General features: G+C 42.4%; 1 protein-coding gene across 3 annotated transcripts in view; it reads right to left on the reverse strand.

Moving 5' to 3' along the window:
- Positions 1-7,380, reverse strand: part of TGFBR3 (transforming growth factor beta receptor 3) — a 175,825-nt gene that overhangs the window by 142,335 nt on the left and 26,110 nt on the right. The gene's annotated exons all lie outside the window — the stretch shown is intronic.

Genomic DNA, 7,380 nt, shown 5'->3' on the forward strand with positions numbered 1-7,380 from the left:
AGAACCCTTTAATTCAAGTGGATAGGCTTGGCTTCTCTAACTCAGAATAAGGTTTTTCCCATAAGTGTGTCTTTGTAGCAAGCTTCTCTGATCCAGTTGCCCTCCAGGTGCTTTGTACAAGAAGCTCCCAGTATGTCCGATCTAAGGCCACGTTGGCTGGAGCTGATGGAAGTTGCTGTCCAAAACATTGGAAGAACACCCTGTTGGGGAAGGTGGCTTCCCAGTGTCCACAAAACAAAATCTCTTCTTTTCTTCCCTATTTCACTCTCCAGCCTCACTCAAATATGCATGGCTGAATACTTACCAGGTCAAAATGGAAAACGCACATTCTTTCTTGGTTTTGAATACACTAAGCCAATGCTAAGCTATATATTTTCTGGCAATCTTCCAGGAAAGCAGGCTTTCTAATTGAAAACAACCCCTGCTTATTGCTGACCTTCAGAATATTCATGGCTTTTCTGGGAATGAGGGCCAACATTTGTTGTGTGCAGGCACTTAAAAAACACACAATGTCCTCAGGGATTAAATTGTAGTGGTAACTTGTGTGGGGAACGGACATTGCTATAGTAACCCAAAGATAGTTTATGTCCATTCTTTAATGATTCTGCTGCTGTAAATGGAAAATACAGCTGTGGATCTAAATCAGCATTATTATTTTTTGATATTTTTTAAACCTGGGTCATGGCATTTTTTTTCTGTCTGCATGTGAGGAACTGAAACTTCTTTATGATGACAGATATGTTTAAACTGCATGTCAACGAGGCATAGACCTTAGGAAATGGCCTTTCCTCCATTTTACAAGATACCCTTTGATATCCCGTGCTTGAAAAAAACACTTGAGTGGATCCAGACGTAGTCATACATTGATTTTAATGGGACAAAGATTTATCCATTGAGACTAACTTAAGTACCATTGATTTCAATGAGTCTGCTCTAAGGAATAGTTATGGATGAAGCTCTCAGTTCCAGTTTTTCCTTGGTTCCTTATTTATTAATCCTCTGTTTATTCTGTATTTACTCCCATATCAGTTTGTGATTTTTAAAATTCTTCATGTACACAATTCTCCGAATCTTTTTTGCCTAAAAAAATCACTTTTGCATTCAGGCCTGATATTTTTGTGTATGTTTTAATTACTATCATATGTATCCTTTGTCCCCCCCCCCCCTTGATCAACATGTTTTTCTACATTTACTTGTTTGGAGAACTGCATCACAAAATTCTGCGAAGTATGAATATCAACTGCAGTTCACCTACTGATCCAGAAAGTGTGAATTTAGCAGGTTTGTTTCAAAATGCAAATGGAATGAAATTCTTCCCATATCCAAATCAAATCCATAAACTGTTATCTCATGATCTGCCCTGTTTCATGCTGATTATAGATGACTCCATTCTACAAATGATTTAGGGTGGGTTGCTGGCTGGGATGTGATAGGAATTGTAGGCCTTTATCTGTCTAAACTTGCATAGGATAGTGCCCTTTGGCACTTTGTACATCTTGCTAATGAAGATGAAAGGCTACAGGAGTTTGTAAAACATGAAAGGAGTTTGTAAAACATTAAAACAATTTTTAAAAATTAATGAAGAGTTTTGGGGTATGGGAAAGGAGAGTGAACGTGTTAAAATTGTATTATATAAGATGCATATAACATTATAAATGCAGTGTTTAATACTGAACTTCAGTGTGCAATCTACTTTACAATCAGAATGGCTATCTGGTCATTTGGGGCTTCTTTTTTGTTTGTTTTTGTGGTATTTCCTCATGTAGATGTTTTCCTAGAGATGTTGTACAAAGTATCTGTCTTTCACCAGTCTGTATGATGAACTGGAGATGATCACAACAGTTGAAAACAAGCCCAAACCTTTAGACATATTATAATCAGAATTTTAGAAATGAAGAACCAAAACTTAAGAGTCTTCTCTTAGGTCATTCAATTCCAGGCCTAAGTTGGGGCAGCTGCTTTGGTCAGGCAGAAATCTGCAATACATTTTAGGTTGCCAAGGTGACAGTAAAACAACAGTGGTAGCAGCTAGAAGACTGAGCTACAGGTCAGGAAAATCCAGCATAAATCTCATCTCTGCTTTTGGGACCTGTGATTTCAGCTTGTGCATTTCTGATGCAGCATTAAGGGCGAGCAGTGCGATAGCAAAGTTTGTTGGTTACAACAAAAATAGCCCATTGCAATAGCAAATGCTGTTGGAAGTGCATGTAAAGCATGGACATTAAATGCATGGGAAGTATGCAAAAAACAAAACCCCTAACTTGAAATATATGCTGATCAGGTCTGAGCTGGTAGTACTTGACTGTGAGAGGATTCTTGGGGTCATGGTGCATAGCTTGATGAAAGGTGGAGCGAGATTGTGACTGCTGTAAGCAAGCCAAATTCTATACTGGGGAACATTAGCAAAAGAACCGAAAATAAAGCTGGCAATATCATCATGGCTGTGTCCAAGTCTATGATGCGACCACACTTGGAGTCCTCGGTATAGTTGTGGTTACCACACCTCTGGTTTTGTAATGCTAATGCAGAGCTGGAAAAAGGTGCAAGAAAGGACAACCAAAATGATCAGGGGACTGAACTGTTGGTGTCCCTGCGAGCCAGGTGACTTACAGACCAGCTAAACCATGTGCCAATGAGGTTCAGTCAGGCGGAGATTTGTTCAGTTTCTTTATTCAGCTGAGCAAAGCAACCGGGTGTCCGCTCCCTACACGCAGGCAGGCAGCGACACACACACGTTCCTGCTTTTCCTCTTTTTCACTCAATCTCGCCCCCATTGTTCCCTCACCCAGTCCCCTCTCAGGGTCTGCCTGGCCCTTCACCCAATCCCCTAGCGGGGTCTGCATGTCCACTGCATGCCTGGCCTCCTGCAGGCCCCTTATCTGCATCCAATCCCCTCACACGGGGAGCGTGATCACTGCGTGCCAGGCCTTGTGTGGGGGTCTTTCTATACTCTCTGCCTCTTTATCACCATTCTTTTGCCTTCCCTTCTAACTCTCCAAAGGAAGCAGTTATACAAAAAGCAAATGGCGTTAGTTATGCTAAAAGCAAATAACATGAATTAAGCTAATCAGGCTCCTTCAGAACAGCATTGTTCTTTGCACTTAAACTTGGTAGCTGTATGCAAGCCACCCAGTCTCTGTCTCAGCCTCTACCCCCATCTCCAGATTGGGATCGTAATACTGATCTACTTTACAGGGATGTACAGATTATAATGAGCTAATACACATAAAGCACTTTGAGCACTCTAAAAGTGCTACATAAATGTGAAGTTCTTGCTGTTTGATTTTGTCCCCAGCTTCTTTCATGGCGGGATGTTTAGCTTGCTTCCAGCATGAAAGAGGTGATTCCAGAATGAACCCTTGCCCTATGAGGTTTTATAATGTCAGCCACAATGTCAGTGTGTCCACTCAACATGGAGCTGCTGCCATATTGGTATATTTCTCACATCCTCACACTACATAATTAAGTGTTCACTTATGGGCATCTCCAGCTATGCGATACACAACAGTGACAAGGAAAGCTGCACAGGCTGAATTTCTGCTTTGTATTCAGAGAGCAAAAATCTGTGAGAGCAATGCCACGTAAGTTATTTATGAAAGGTCCTTGCAATCTTTTCTTAACACTTTTTCTTACATGTCTTTATTCAGATGGGCAGTGGGGCAGTGCAATGAAATAAACTAAGATTAAGGCAAGATAGCTAGCACAAGCAACAGCTCACAAGCAACTGCAAACCATGGTTGAATCCAGTGGTGCTGTTGTGCTAGTAGCAGGAAAACCACTGTAGGAATGGAGTTTCCCCTTGGGTTGAATAACCCTTTGAAGGGTTAGGGGACTCTGGAAAAGCTTTGGGAGAGTGCAGTGGGGGTTGATGGTGAAGTCCTGTTGCCTCATCAGAGGCCCATTCTCACAAGGTAGAATCCAACCCATGGTTTCAGATCATGGCTTGTTGCCCACAAGAAAAGTGTTGTTGGCTTTTTGGGTAGGTTTGGACATGCAAACAAACAGTAGTTAAGCTAAGGAAATCATGTTTTAGGGTTAGGTCCAATTACAACTAATGAATATATCTGGTTGTTCTGCTGCATCATGGCTTTTTTCTATAGGGAATTTATTCCTATCCATTTTGTAGAAATGTGTTGCATTGAAAAGAAAATATGCAGTTTCTCTCACTCGTCAAATTGGGGTGGTGACGAGGACATGTTTGTGACATAAAAAAGGCAGAGAGGGGTCTGTGATACTCCTTGCAATGATGTGAACGGGCATCACCCACCAGGGTCTTGTGGCACTAGTACAATGGTCTTCTCCCCAGCATGCAGGATAATTCAGCTTGTTCAAGTCAGCATCTGTTTTCTAGCATATTGATACAGTGGTTAGACTACAGGGAAGCAATGAATCTGCCACATTGGATGATCAACATCTGCATGGTGCTTTGGGGATAGTTGTGCTATTCCCTATGCAAACCACATCACCTAGAAAGCCATTGAACAGAGTCAGCAAAAGCATCTATTGAAGGAATGATATTTTGTGCTTGTGTTTGTGTAACTCTCCATTGACTCAAGCCAGCAAGCACAGACACATGCAGAAGTGACTTCCATGTGTGGGTTGCCTTGATGGATCAGCAAGTGGGCATATCAGCAAAATACCAATATGCACCTTCACCATGAGGAACATTCAGACTTCAGACCCCATGGGGTCTCCATTCACTTAGCCAGTAGAGCTGAATGCTGTTCTTCCATCTGTGGAATATACATTTTCGTGGAATATCGTCTCCTGGAGTGTCTAGGGCTCTACATATGATTGTGACTGGATTGTGGCTAAGACATTCTGGACTGTTAGAACAAAGCAAAGATTTTGAATAAAACCTCAGATTTGTATTCTGGGAAGTTTGTTTGTGTTGCCACATGCGACTGAAAATTGAGTCTTTTACATCCTTCCTCCTCAAGCGGCACAATGTAGCTAGGTTGTTTGTTTGTTGTAATACTGGGGCATAGAATAAAAGGAATGCGGGGCATCTTGACAAAGTTGAGAAAAGAATAGAAAGGAATGCAACAGAGTAACTAATTTAGGGACCTGGGTGGCTATATTTTTGAGTTGGATTAATTCTGCTTTTATTTCTAACTTGAAAGCTGTTTTATAATTTGATTGTGGTGGGGCAGGGGGAGAATGCCCATAGGTTTTTTTCACTGATGTTGCTATTGTTAACTTTTGGCAAAACATGTTTGCAGCAATGAAGCCAAAGCTTAGACTATTATAAAGAGAGTGACAGGGGTGTTGTTTAAGCTTTTGAAAGAAGATTGGCTTTCAGGTTTTGTGTAATGAGATTGGTTAATGGTACTGAACTTCTTTTCAAAGGGTCAACTATAGGAATTCAGCCTTCAGCTGAACTTGGAAATGTTATTATTAATTATATGGAGATCTGAAGCCATCTTTTTTTCTTTGTGCCCAGTGCCTTCCACTCAAGGAAGCTGCACAGACTGCTATTTTTATGTACGGTGAGAATCTTTGTGCAGGAAAATAGCCTTTCAGGAAAATTAAAATGTATTACAATGCATGATATGCAGTGCAGGGGATGATGCAGAGATCATCCTAGTATCTGCAACTTGCTCTGGGAGAAGTAACCTTCCTTTTCTTAACTTTTGAACGATCCATCCTGCTTGACATTTTGTTGGCTGAGTCTGCAGTCTTTGTGTTTTGCTTTTATACAGAGATTTTTTTGAACACCTCAGAAATCCTTATAACAGACAAATAAGGCAAGTTATTACAGGCCAGAGATGGGGTAAGACAAAGACAGTATCCTTCATCATGTTTTTTAAGGTCTCTTACATGCAGGTATGTCATAGAATCATAGAATAGTAGAGCTGGAAGGGGCCATGAAGGCCATCAAGTCCAACCCCCCTGCTATTGCAGGACACCACGTTCCACCATCCCACTCAGATGGCTGTGTGGGAATTAACACATAGGCCAGGGCTTCCATGCTGATGCATGATCCTTCTATAGACCATGTTGCTTGACTTCATTTCCTCAGAGAAAGAGGGCTTGAAATAGTTCCGGTGGGGGTTCCTGGAAGCCAGGCATCAGTGCTGTTACACATCTCCTTACCTACCTCCAGTGTTGTTACCTACATAGCTCCAGGAATGGGGTTGCTGTGTTAGGAATTTTCAAATGTAGGAACTAGGATGGTGGTTTGCCAAAATGAGCTCATATTTGAGGTTAAATGTATACCATCTTTACATCCTTTCCCAATCTGGTGCCCTTCAGATGTTTTGCATCTATACTGTTCTATACCCATCTGCCCCAGCTATATGGTTAGTGGTCAGAGATGTTGGGACTTGTAGTCAAAAACATTTGGAGGGCATCAAATCAAAAAGGCTGGTCTAAATCTATAAAGGCTAGTCTATATCTCCTCATTACAGAGAGGCTATAGCCAGGTTAGAGTCAGTGCAGTGTAGGATCACAAGGTTGGTTGCCGGTTTGCAGGGGATGCGGTATGAGGCGAGACTGAGGGAACTGGGTCTCTTCAGCTTGGAGAAGAGGAGACACAAAGGGGATCTGTTGGCGACATACAGGTATGTGAGGGGGTGTCACATGGAGATGGGTAGAGACCTGTTTTCCCCTGCAGAGGAAGGCAGGACGCGCTTCAATGGAGAGAAGCTCAGGGAACCAAGGTTCAATTTAGATGCCAGGTAGCACTTCCTGACAGTGAGGACCCCGAGGGTGTGGAATGGGCTTCCACGAGAGGTCGTTGAGGCCCCATCAGTGAGGGTGTTCAAAGATAGGTGGACATGCACATGGTGGGCATGTCGTGAGCGGAGACAGCTGGTGCTGGAGGTCAGACTAGATGGCCTGGGAGGCCCCTTCTGTCTCGCTCTGTTTCTATGTTTCTAAATTAGGCTCCTAGCCAGTACAATTTGCAGTACCAGTCTAGCAGGAACACTTGTTTAGAAGCATGAATACCAGCATAGTAAGAGGATGGCTGTTAATTTGCAGCTGGTTCCTGATTGAGTGGATGCTAGTGCACTGCTAGCATCCAAGTCTATGCCCCAACCACTGGTGCTGAAGAGGCTGAAGCTGACCGGTTCTATGAAGGCCTACAACACCTTCTAGAATGAATACCCAAAAATGATGTCCTTATCATCATGGGGGATTGGAATGCTAAAGTAGGAAGCCAAAAGATAACCAGAATAACAGGAAAGTTTGGCCTTGGAGTGCAAAATGAAGTAGGACACAGGCTGTTAGAATTTTGTCAAGAGAATACGATGGTCACAGCAAACACTCTTTTCCAACTACCCAAGAGACGACTCTACGCATGGACATCACCAGATGGTCAACACAGAAATCAGATTGACTATGTGCTCTGCAGCCAAAGATGGAGAAGCTCTATAC

The sequence above is a fragment of the Varanus komodoensis genome, unplaced genomic scaffold (assembly GCF_004798865.1).
Source record: "Varanus komodoensis strain SLA01 unplaced genomic scaffold, ASM479886v1 scaffold24, whole genome shotgun sequence".
Taxonomy (NCBI): domain Eukaryota; kingdom Metazoa; phylum Chordata; class Lepidosauria; order Squamata; family Varanidae; genus Varanus; species Varanus komodoensis.